The sequence below is a fragment of the Meleagris gallopavo genome, chromosome 22 (assembly GCF_905368555.1).
Source record: "Meleagris gallopavo chromosome 22, MGAL_WU_HG_1.1, whole genome shotgun sequence".
NCBI classification, from domain to species: Eukaryota; Metazoa; Chordata; class Aves; order Galliformes; family Phasianidae; genus Meleagris; species Meleagris gallopavo.
The window spans coordinates 4,031,998-4,044,782 of record NC_139425.1 but is presented as its reverse complement, the minus strand read 5'-3'; the positions used below and the strand labels follow the sequence as shown (position 1 = coordinate 4,044,782).

Here is a 12,785-nt window from a genome sequence, read left to right as displayed (position 1 = left end):
ACTGCTTTCCCCATATCAAGCCCCACGTAGGACCTGCCACATCAAATCAGTCTTTTGTTTCATTGGATTATAAATCCTACACAGACAACATGGTGCTGCAGGCACCACAGAAAGCCAGCAACTGCTGCCTTCCCTGTCCACCAGCACATCCAGGGCTGGGATCTGTCCTACTCTGGTGCACCAAGTTACTAACACGATAGTGGCTGTGAAGTTATTGAGGAAAAGACAAGAATGGTGATCCTGGGATCAAGTGTAACCTGTCCACATAGCATCTGTCTTTCATCCTCGTGCCTGCACACTGATCAGGAAATCAAACAGAGCCCCTGTTAGACACAGACTAGCTCTGACTTCATTTTACTGAATCTCATGTGAACAGCAAAGGGTTTCCCTTAAGGAGCACCTTGCCAGAGCTCACGAGCTCTCCCCTTTTTCTTGTCACAGGAGCCATCTCATGGGGTCTGCTGGGAAACCATGCAACCAGCCCAGGTGCTCCTCCCAAATGCATTCAGGTGTGATTTCCAGCTTTGAAAGAAGTGACTGTCTGCTTTTGTAAAGCCGTCTTTTCCTGAGCAGAACTTGAAGTTGCAGCTGAGCACACAGTATCTAATACTAGCTCAAGAAAACTCTTCCTATCGTTATTAAAATTAACAGGAGCAGCTGAGCTTAAGTACACGGCCTGCTGCCTGCTGAGCTGCTGCCCCATCCCACAGTAGCTGTATGGCACTGAGCTGGAGCTGCACTTTTTGGAGGTTTCAAAGCCCACAGCAAATTTCCCTTGCACATGGAATGCAACAACTCTGCAAAGCACATGGAAATGGTGATGCAAAATGGACAAAGAGCTCTCAATGTCCTCGACAAGAAAACCAAGGCACTGAGTGGGATCTGTGCTCCATGCTGCCTTCTAAGGGGTCTATCCCACCAGATCGTGCTATTCTGACACAGTTTTATTTTTGCTATTGAAAATGACAGCTCCCTATATTGACACTGCATAGTATATTTATTCTAGTTTAGCACAGTTGTTTGCTGGTCCACAGCATTTAAAGCTGCAGTCCATGTTCAATCTGTATCAGTTTAACATGCCAGCACCATATGGCATCCTATAATCAGCTGCAGCATTGTACTTCAAGCCCACTGCTGCATTTATATAGTATTATTGGTGTTTGTGCAGCATACAATATTTAGAAAGAAAAATGTCCTTTTTATTGGACTCCTGCTGAAATCCCAGCTGTGAGCCAACACACGCAAAGAGTTTCTCTTTTTTTTGCAATCAAGAAAGAGCCCGAAGCATTTGTAAAAAGTCTTACATCTGAAAGGTACGTTTTGTCCTGCCCCAGTAGGTCTGTATGACTGAGTTAAAATGTGCTTTTTTATTAGATGAACTGCATCATTAAATTACATTATAAAAACTAAAAATGCACCATTAATTTTCAAAAACAATAGTAAATACATCTCATTTCTGATACATGATTCTGCATTTAATTTTTGCCCTGGGCCACATTTTTCTAACGGGCTCACTGTCTCCCATTATGCAGACTATACAAATGGAGCTAAATTGCTGAAGTTGGGGGGGATCTGTTCACTGGGGGCAGGGAGGTATTGGCCAAACGTCTAATGTGAAAATAAATGAATTTCTAATCGGCTGTTGCAAAAAGAAAAATTACTTTTTGATCTCGGCTCAACCAAGCAAGAACCTCCCGAGCTCAAGTAATAAGATGCAATGGCATTGTGTAGGATGCAGAGAGAGACAAAAGGCCAGACAGAGAGACAGACAGACATGGCAGTAAATTAGGTTAGCGCATTCAGTTCTGTATGAGTAGCATTTCTTAATTAAATGGACAGAAGTTGCACGGAATTCGAGCCTCATTGCTGCAGGGTCTTCCCTGCTAATGTAGTGCCGACTCCGAGCATCCATAGATCACTCTTGTTGGGGAGAGAAAGTGAGAAATAGAGGCAGCACATCTGTCTGCATGCTGGCATGTGAGCAAGGGGACAGGAGCAGGAGAGAAACAAAACTTTCAGTTGTGCCACAAACAGGGGAGACAAACTCACAAGAACTCTCATAAGCCCACAAAAGGCAGAGGGCGTGTTTGGTTGCTGTGCTCTGCTGTAACAGCATGCACGTGGCCATTCGCTGAGATGCTGCCTGCCAACTGCTGCCCCTGGTGAAAGTCATCCGTCAGAATGGAGGCTTGGAGTGCACCAAGTCAGTGCACGAGCAGCTCCCAAAGCACATATAACCAAAAACATTCTTTTACTCTGTTGTTATTAGGGAAAGGCAAAGTGCAGGTTTCCTCTGGCTCCTTGTCGTGCCACCATCCCATTGCCTTGCTCAGCCCGATCTCTCTGCAGCTGCCTCACGACACCCCAAAGCTCCCCCCAGTCCCACCCACCACCTCTGCACCACAGTCCTGCAGGGACATGCTATGATGCACGGCCCAGCAGCAGGGATAAGACTGTGCTTTGCTGCATGTTACCTCTGAGGCTGGTGCTTTCATGGCTGAAGGTGAACTGCACCAAGTAGGGCCTGGATGGCCCCATCAGATCACAAGTCTGGGTCCAGCTCAGCAGGTGATGGCCTCATCCCAAAGGGACGCGTCTGTACAGCCAGAGAAGGCAGACCAAGGGAAGAGAAGCTGCAGAGAGAAAATCCTGAGGACCTGGCATCCACACTAGCCACAGCTCAGACAGGGCTCTCCTCCAGATGAGCCCCAGCCTGGCACCGCAGACTAAATGCCCTTGGAGGCTGCAGCCATTAGCCATGCTCCTTAAGAGTGTTTTCAATTTCAGCTGGTTATAAAGCAACTTAGGCCAGGCACGCCGAGATGTGACAGCCCCCTGTAACCAAGAGATGTGTTTCAGAATCACCCTCCTGCTCCAAACTGCACCCCTGCCAGAGAGCCCCTGAGCACCAACACCCTGAGATCCTAAAGGAGATGTTACTGAGCCGTGGGGCTGAGAGCTGAGCATCCCACAGAGGACAACCGGGAAGAATCAGGCTCTGGGTTTATAAAGCCAAGTCCATCAAAAGAGCTTTATGAGCCATTTCTCCTGCTGCCACCTACCCCTAGTAAAAATTACTGTGTTCTTTATGGTAAGAATGAAACCTACCTAGTAAAATTGACAAAAGCTGTGGTGTTTAGGACTGTAACTATAGAATAATGCAGCAATATTATAAGGTAGTTATGGCTCAGTATTGTTTTACACATAAAGAGGTTGAATTCCTGCTTTTCGTAGGAAATGCACACAATAACTGCACAGAATTGTATCAGTCTGTATTTAGCACTACAGTAAATAGTTTACAATTTATATTAGTAATCTTTTTTATTAGGGTAGTGATGAGGGGTCAGTGCAGAATGAGGTCTCATGCAGTTTCCTTTCCAGACTCAACAGCCAGCACAGAGCACTTGGGGGAAGGCAAGGAGAGCACAGAATGTGTGCAGGGTCACCAACCAGCAGACCAGGCTGCCCAGACCCACATCCAGCCTGGCCTTGAATGCCTCCAGGGATGGACATCCACAACCTCTTTGGGCAACCTGTTCCAGTACATCATCACCTTCTGGGTGAAAAACTTCCTCCTAATATCCAACCTAAACCTCCCCTGTCTCAGTTTAAAACCATTCCCCCTTGTCCAAGCACTATCCATCCTTGTAAACAGACGTACCCCCTCCTGTTTATACTCTCCTTTCAAATTCTGGAAGGCAATATGCAACAATCTGATGCAAAAACTCAATGACACGAACAGAATGTTGTAGAGGTGGGCACACTTACCTTGTGAAAGTGTTCAAGGTTAAAAGAAGAAAGCCTCCTTGGTACCTAGGTGAGAGAACTTTAAAAAGGAAAAAAAAGAAAAAGAAATTGAACTTAATGCAAGTTATCTCTAAAAAACATTCCAAGCAAATATATCACTCAAAAGGATCCATTCCTGAGAGAAATCCATGTTGTAAGCTATCAGCATTTCCCCCAAACCAGTTTGGGCCAAGTTGCCTCTGACCAGCTGGAGATGTGATGGAGCTGATGGCTGCTACAGGTGGTGACAAGTCCAACTGTAGTGCCAGCTGGGCAAACAGACCACAGCAGCTGTAGGCAGCTGGGGATCTGGGCGCCCAGGGCTTCTCATTCTCCTGCCCTGACATGGGGCAGCAAGGCTGGCAGTTAGCTGCACCAGCACTACTGCAAACCCAGCTCCTCATCTCTCTATAGAGAGGCACCTTAAACACAGCATCTAAGCCAAATGCAGAGGGAAAGCAGCCTCTCTGCTTTGGAAAGTGGCTGTGAGATCATCTCAGCCGTTCTGTGCATACAAGCTGCCCTAGCAAATCACTCCTCAAAATGCACGATTTCAAGTCGATGGCACCTATTCATTAGTCATTAGTGTGACAGCACATGTACCACCCCTCTTATTTCACAAACGTGAAAGAATATTAAATATGTGAACAAATATATATGGTTTTTTGATTGAAGAAAACCAATTCCAACTGCAAGGCCCCCCGGAGCAGGAATGGCACTGCAGTGAGACACAAGTAGATGCAGCACAGCAATGCACTTGCAAGCATAAGTCTGATCCTCAAATGGATTTTATTTTATTTTTGAGCAGACTCTCTATTTTTAGGATGCATATTAATGACCCTTAAGTAGGTTCAAAATCAACTTGTTTATTATTTCTTTGAATCCTTAATGGCATTACAGGCAAATAAATCCAGTTAATGCAATAAAAGGATTTATCGTCACCCAAATTTACGCCAACAGTTTAATCATAACACCTTTCCATCTGACAGACTTTCTTGAGAACAATTTGCCCCACAATTTGTCAACAAGAAAATGGCCTTGTATAAATGCTGGAAGAAAATAAATGCTAATATGTGGCACAGTCTTTCATTCTTCTAATAGCCCAGGGAGTTTGAGGGAGACAGACTTATTTACTCACAGTAGGAAGTGTGCTGTAATAAATTATCACCATTATGGGCCTAAATAAGTCTCTGACAGTGATAGAGCCAAAGGTGGAAGGGAAGTGAGGGGGAACGATGGCATCCTGAAAATTTACATGTTGCTAAATGGGTGTGCAATGGCATGTGTAGCAACAATAGCACCGAGGGATTAACATTCAGGATCCATACGAGAGCACTGCACGACACTCCTTGCACTTTAAAGGGACTTCCAGGGCTGTCTCTTCTAAAGAGAGGCCATTACATGTGCATCCCCCTTCTTGCATTGCATGCCGGCCGCAGGAGGCTGACCAGCATCTGAAGCCTGCATCTCGCCTCCTCCTCCAGCTGCAGCACATCTGGGATCCCACTGCCTTCAGTATCAGGGTGAAGGTCACCCTCTTCCCAAGGCCAGCTGTACCAGTGCAGCATCCTCCTAATGCCTGCTGGCAGCCAGGGCAGGAGCAGGACTGGAGAAGCCCACTTTTGATTCCCCCCAACATATGACCAATGCCAGATTTGAAAGGTGAGCAGCCCTGTCTTGTACATCCAGATGTTCCTGTGGAACTCTCAGTAAGTGTAAGTGATTGGCTTGAAAATCTTTTCTGCCTGCCTGTAGCCAGCACAGCCAGTTCTTAGCTCTTTCAGAAGACACCTAGACACCATAAATAACAGGAGATGCTGAGCAAACCAGAGGAGCAACAGAAAGGAGCGAACAGAAGGGCAGCATTCCCATCCCCAGACAACTCCTGGGGACCCTCATTGGATGCAAGGCACAGACGGGAGCCAAAGACCCCCAAGCCCGTCCTTGAAATGAGATTTGCTATTGCCATAACAACAGGCTAGTGTTACCACAATAAAGACAAGCTTTGGGTACTTCCTCCCTCCTCCCCTTATTATTATTTCTTTATTTTCACCCTTTTTTTTTCTTCTTTTTTTCCTTGTGCCCCTCTCTACAAAGAACCCCTCATTTCTCTGAAACAAATTGCCCACAGCTTGCTTTCCCATACATCACAGAGTGAGGACCGGGCCTTATCAACATTGCTCTGCTTTTCCCATCTATTACCCGGTTTGTTTGCACTTTTATCCCATCGTCCTTGCACAAGGGAGAAAACATCCATCATCTGTACATCTGCCAGCTGTCACGGGGCTGTCAGCACTGTGACAGCCAACATGACAAAACTGTTGTAACGCTGCAGCGGCTCTGAGACTTTGAGTTGAGATTAAACATCGTGCAAGAAAAAAAGAAAAAAACAAAAAAAAGCAGCAGTCGTAGCTATGGATGGTAAAAATAAATAAATTAAGAACTGCATTTTACTTAAAGAGAAGAGGGGAAGAAAACAGTGAAGAATGAGCTGAGAGGTAGTGCAATGGGCTTTATTTTCAACGAGGAGGTGGCACAGGGCCACCTCTCAGAGGACAAACCATACTGACACAAACCTTTTAGTCCAGTACAGCTACACCCCAAATTTCAGAACCGTGCATCTGTGTCCTGTTTTTAAACAAACTTCCCTGAAGGGACAGACACACTGAAAAGACAGACATACAGCAAAGACTTTGTTCTTTTACTCATTCATTATGCCATAGGCTCCCCTCCCTACTTTTCTTCTCAAGCATTGAAGTTAAGCAGCATCTCACCTCTATCACCCATTTGGCCACTACCTGAGTAGAAACCAGTTATAAATCCTCAAGATGGATGATGGCCTCAGGATGGAGGTGGGAGAAAAATCACCATACAATAACCAGCATATGAGAACCAGACCCTCAGGACATTCACAACCTGCCCTGGAGAACCCAAACACCAGGGGCAGCTCAGAGGGAAGGCCGCAGGGCTGCCCTGCTCCAAACAGACAAACCAGCACTGCTGACATCAGCCATCAGGCAGCACTCATAGCCAGTTTGCTTCCAAACCTGTGGGTCTCTCTTTTAAAGGTAATACAAAAATAGAGCTTGAAAAATACCCCATGCTAGTTTACCAATTGATTCAGAATACATAGGCTGAAGGTTGCAGTCTGGGGATATTAACAAGTAGAGATTTTAGGATGTACTAACATTTCAGAAAGTTTCATTTTGCAACCAGAAGAGCATCTAACCAGGCAAGTGTCATTACTGGCTTCATTTCTTCAGGACTTGTTAGAGGACAGCTTGAAGTAAGCCTCAGCCCAGTACTGATTCTCAGCCAACATTACAACAGTTCCTGTTGCAACCTCCCAAATCCACAGCACGTACACCAAACCCCTTTGGGACCAGTACCTCCATTCCCTTGGACAGCTGTTTGTTGAACTAACAGAAGTACACCAAGGTTCCTCAGACCAAAGAGAGGGGCCAGAGAAAGGCAGATGTCTTCCAGATCCTGGGCACCACATGGCAGGTCAGTGGGCAATAACAGTTCCCAGGTGCTCAGAAGGAAAAGGTGGAGCATGAGGTCAACAGACAGCCAAGCAGCAAGTCTGGAAGTAGGAAAATGGAGACATTTTTGCATCACACAACATGTTAAACAGTGGAAGTTATTCCCATATTATACTGTGGAAGTCACAAGCATACATATGTTCAACTCAATAAATTCACAGAGGAAAAATCCATCAAGGGCCATTAATAATTGTGTTCCTGTTGGCTCATGAGGTCCTGCATAATAGATTGCTGGAAGGATGTACCAAAAGAAATATTATATGCATACAATGCTTATGCTGTTCTACTTCTAGCCACAGTGGACCACAGGTCTGAGAGAATAGCCATGTTTTGGTTATTTTTCAAACTTCTTATTTCCATTATCTCTTTAAAAATTACTTAGAAACAAAAGCAACTCAATTTAGTTTAAAAGTAACATTTCTTTCAATTCACAAAATAAGTATTTAATCAAAATCTTCTCATACACTTTAATATTTCAAAGTGCTATTAAAAACCAAAGTGAAAAAGTAGCTCATTGGAGATGGCAAAGGCCATATCAGAATTGGATGGCAACTTGTCTGTGTGCACCCATCAGTTTTGCAGTTAAGTATGTTCTTGTTTAATGGTTCCACCCAGGCAAGACTGTCTCACATACTTTTACTTTCCTATATTCAGAGACAGGCCAGGCACATTAAGCAGTCCATCTAGCACAAAAAACTTGGTTTACAAAAAGTTAATTAATTAACCAGCTTTTGTCGTATCATGACTCACCCTACTCAGATACAAGTCTAGAAGGACTAGTGACAAAACCTGTCACCAAAGCATATGAGCAAGAGAGAACACCATGGTCTGGTGCCACCACTTCCTCAGCATCCTGAGGACCAAATCCAGACAAGATGCCACACAAACTCAGATCAGAGTCAGGGGTTGGGGACTACAACTACTGTAGTTTAGCCAAAGAGATGCCTGACATGGTGGTTGTGTAGGAAATAAGGATTGTTATGGTTAAGAACGCATAGAAAAGCTTGTGTGTTCCTTTCCCCAACAACTTTTAGTGTTTCTGCTAAATAAAAATCCATTTTTATTCTTAAGGGAGCTGAGCAGAGAGATGTTGTTTTACGTCCTGGCTTTTGCCACTGATGATGTATGTCCCTTTTACAAACTTATCTCTGGGTTTTTGTTCAGTTTATAAGCTAGGAGCAATCTTTCTTTCCTAAAGCTTCCTTCTCTCACAGTCTGGAGGAACCTTGAGATTTCCTGCCGGTGATTTAAAGGGCTATAATACTCGCAGGCTAGATTTGTTTTAGTGTCCATAAAACTCAAAAATTTCATAAAACAATTGGTGAAAATAAAATTACCAAAAAATGATGTACTGCCAGCAGACTGTATAATAGTTACGGGGGAAATGGAGAATATGATTCACTGGGGTATAAAAATGACAATGTATTTATTGCAGCGCAGTGACAAGAAACTAATTTGTCCCTTTTACTTTTCAGACAGGGCTTGAATTCCGATTTTTCTCCTCTGGTAGCGATGTGCTGGCTACAGCCACTCAGTTGCAGGGACAGATGCAAGCTATCATGTTGCTGCAAGAAGAAATAGCAGTAAGAACTGACACTCTGCAGAGTTAAAGGCTCGCGAAAGCTGCAGAAATACTGTAGCTACAAACAAACAACTTGGGCTAAAATAAGAAGGCTTTCATACTCCAAATAAAAAATCAAGTCAGCCTTCTTGGGTGAGTGAAAGAGAGTTCAGCTAACTCTCCTCAACTCCCCTCAACTCTCTCTCAATCTCTCTTCAGGATTGGACTTAAAAAAATATATATTTAATAGATACAGAAAGTTCAAACACCAATAAGGAAAACTCAACACTGGTCAGTAAGAATGCTTGGCACAATCAAGCCAATGGTACAGAGCACACCAGCTTCAAATTCCTTCTTTGGGGGTATTTTCAGGTGACACTTGCTCTAGTTTTGTTCTGTCAAATGCTAATACATTCAAAAGATCAGGCCCTGGAGAAGAGGTGAGTACCTCAAGGCCTTGGACCGTACAGAAATGTTCTCTCTGCCCCACAACAAATATTTATGTCTACATATTTGTTTCCTATCAAACATAGCAATATGTATGTGAATGCAATAGCCCTGGTCTACGTCCCTTTGATAATATAGCCCTGTGCCATAAAGTGCTTCCACTAGCAGGCCCTGTTTTTGAAAGCCCCAGAACAGAGCAGAACTGAGTCCAAGAATGTATAAACGGGGTTTTGCAAGGCAAGTGAAGTGCATAAACACATTGCCCATGTCATTGTCCTAAAATACACCATAAAAATGCCTTAAATTATCTGTGTTTTGGGGATGGAATGAAAAGCTTACATTTTCTTTCCAGCTTGCTCAGGTCTCTGAAGTTAATAAGTTCCTGTAGATTATAAAACCCCAGAACAGGATTTCAGTGCAATTTCAATTTGCCGTTCCATTCCATGCCATTAAGTGTATTTGGTTTTATGAGCCCCCATACTCCCTTCAGTCCCCAAAGCATTGGGCACATCCTGCTGTTTGGTCCTGGCCCATAACACTGTGAGCTCTCTTGGGCCCCACCAAAACCTGTAAGCACTCCCGTGTAACACAAGGCAGTGGACCACTGAACTGGCAGTGAACTGGTTTACAGCCTGATGTTCTGCGGATAGCTCTAAAAACATGATTGTAAGCTAAGGAAATATAACTGGAAGAGGCTCTGCACACCGGCCTGGTGAGCAAAATCTTAATCCACTTATCCAAGAACCTGGTGCTTGACATCACCCACCAACCTCTGTCTCTGCACACTGGGGCTCCTTTCCTCCACAGCATCTTTCCTCATGTGAAAGGCTGCAGATTTTCCTGCTAGAAAATTGCTTACTAGACACATTCATTCAGTTACTGCCCTTGAGATTTTATTCATTTATCTGCTAGTTTTGATTATGTTTTCCACCATAGCCCTATGAGAGAAAAAACGTAATTCCGGTTCTGCATAGGCTGTAACCTGATAAGAGAGCAGCTCATATTTGACATAGGTTGCTACTGCCAGAAGCAAGTTATAAACTGGGGGGAAGGCCAACAGTTCTATTGAACTATGCAGTTTGTGTGCTACCTGCCACCCACATTGCTAACGGATACCTGGCCTAAAATCTAGGAAGGAAAGGAGCAAGATTTTAAAATTAGTTAATTCAGGTACAATACACAGAAGGCAAAAGTCAATAATTTGAATATTACCTGCAGAGAATGGGCCCAGGTACTGCTGATTCCTCCCATGTACTCAGTAAGCACTCTATGGCAATTACAAAAATTATCTAAAAGCATCTACTCTCCATCTGCAATAAACTGTACTTCTGGTATTCAGTACTACTAAGGCAAATTCCTTATATGCCTACAAGAAATGCAGGAATTGCTTCGTGACTGTTTCTAACCAAAGAAGAGATCTAGGCAAATACAGTTTTGCTGTTCCCCGTGAAAAGGTTAAGATGGCTTAACTTTGGATTGAGGATTTTTACTTCATTTTATTTTTATTTTTTAACAAGTGCTAAATTACAGCTGCATCATAGAATCACAGAGTGGTTGGGTTGAAAGGGCCCTTACAGCCCCAAAAGTCCCAACCCCTGCCGTGTGTGGCTGCCCCCCAGCTCAGGCTGCCCAGGGCCCAGCCATGGCCTCAGGTACCTCCAGGGATGGGACACCCACAGCTCCGGGCAGCTGATGTGACCAAGCAAAACAGTTCAGGGCAGGGAAAGAAAGCACTATTAGTCTCCTGCTGTTTCACAGACCTGACACAAAAATACAGTCTGTGTGCGGTGAGTCCATGGTGGATATCCTCTCCACAGAGTGCTGTGGTGATGAAGCTCTCCCTGTGCTCTTGCACTTGGCCACCCTTTCTTCCCCTCAAAGAGGTTTCTCCTCAAATGTTATTGTATTTGCATTATTAATGTCACCGTCTGAGTTCCTCAACCTACTTACGATAGCCCTTAGATCCCGATTTATTATCCAAATGCCAAGAGTCTCATTATCACAAATGAACTTTGGGAAGAAGGAGAATACATACACGATAGTCTGAGCTTATTTACTCAGTTGGCATCTTCTAACTAGTGAAAAATCTTACCTCTTTAAATCACGTGGCCCCAGATACATCTGTCTGCTCACAACCTGGTAACTTTTGAAAAAAGGGTTGGTGATCCTCCCCATCACAGCTGACGGCCTCCAGAATCATGATCTATTCCCTGAGGCTTTGTCTGAAATAACTCAAATTTCTCAACATTAAAGCAAATTTCCATCTAAAATTAAAAGAAAAAAAAAAAAAAGAAAAGAAAAAGAAAAGAAAAAAGGAAATCTGTGAATTTCTGGACTGTAGGTGAATTTCCTAGACCTAGGATACAAGCATATGGGCTTCAAGATTAGCATGCTGTTCTTGCTGCCATCTAACTTTGCTCAAAAAAAGGAATAGTGTGTTTTGATTAGATAATTAAACAAACTACTTCATTAATTTAATGTATGCTACTGTACAGACTGCAATCCCATGACATACGGAGCAACTTTGTGATCAAACAGGTCAGTAGCAGATTGGTTGTGTCACATCATAAATATTAGTGCTGGTCAAAAACTGTGAACGTAATACTTTGATTCACACATGCAAACTATTAGTTTGGGTTATGGAGTACTGCTGCACACAACCTTAAACTTTATAGGAAAAAAAAGCTTTCATACCATCAGGATTTTATAGTCCCAAGTTTCATGGGGAGTACTTGATAGAAAGGCGTGAACACAGCTGAAGCAAATTCACTAAAGATGTTACACACCTCCTTACAAGTGCATGTGTTTGGGAGTTCTGTGCTGGGCTACAGACCAAAAAACAGCCCTAGAAATCCTTGTTATTCAAACTGACATTTTGCTCTAGAGAGTTTTGGTCCATCCACTCATGGCTGGTGGTTCTGAAAGAGATTTGCAATGTTGGAGCTCAGGTCCATCACAAGCATCTTATGTCTCGTTTGTGGACAAGGTCAGCTGCTATCAGGCAGACACCAGGAAGATGGGGTGGAATATGGACTTTTCAGATAATGACTTTCTCTCTCCCTTCTTTTCTGGCCATGTCTCTGAGGAGCTGGGACACTCACCACCGCCCAAACTTCCCATTGTCACATCACGTCCTGTCCCTTCAGAGCCTGAAGTTCATTTCCTTAATTGTTGCAGAATTTCTTTCAGCTGCTTCCAGCCTTTCAAAGTGGAAATAAATTCACCATGAAAAACTATTTCTGCAGCCCAGGGTTCTGCTGCTTTGGCTTGCATTGGATTTGCAGCAAGTAAAGCAATACTAGAGGAGGAGAGCAAAGTTTCAGATATTTCTGTTGTAGCTAATGGCAGCTTTCACCAGTGTCTTGGACCTAAGTTTTAGAGTGATAAAAATACAGGTGACCATCTCTGGTCAAATAGGTGAGTGACTTACGCATGAGTATAAGTCC

General features: G+C 43.8%; 1 long non-coding RNA gene across 1 annotated transcript in view; it reads right to left on the bottom strand.

The window, feature by feature from the left end:
- LOC109370742 (uncharacterized) overlaps positions 1 to 7,159 on the bottom strand; it is a 28,849-nt gene extending 21,690 nt beyond the window's left edge. The window contains exons 1-3 of the long non-coding RNA XR_014887744.1: positions 6,363 to 7,159; positions 3,769 to 3,826; positions 2,475 to 2,835 (exon numbers count right to left, since the gene is read on the bottom strand). This is a non-coding gene — a long non-coding RNA (uncharacterized LOC109370742). The remainder of the gene's footprint in view (positions 1 to 2,474; positions 2,836 to 3,768; positions 3,827 to 6,362) is intronic.
- Between the last annotated feature and the right edge of the window lie 5,626 nt (positions 7,160 to 12,785).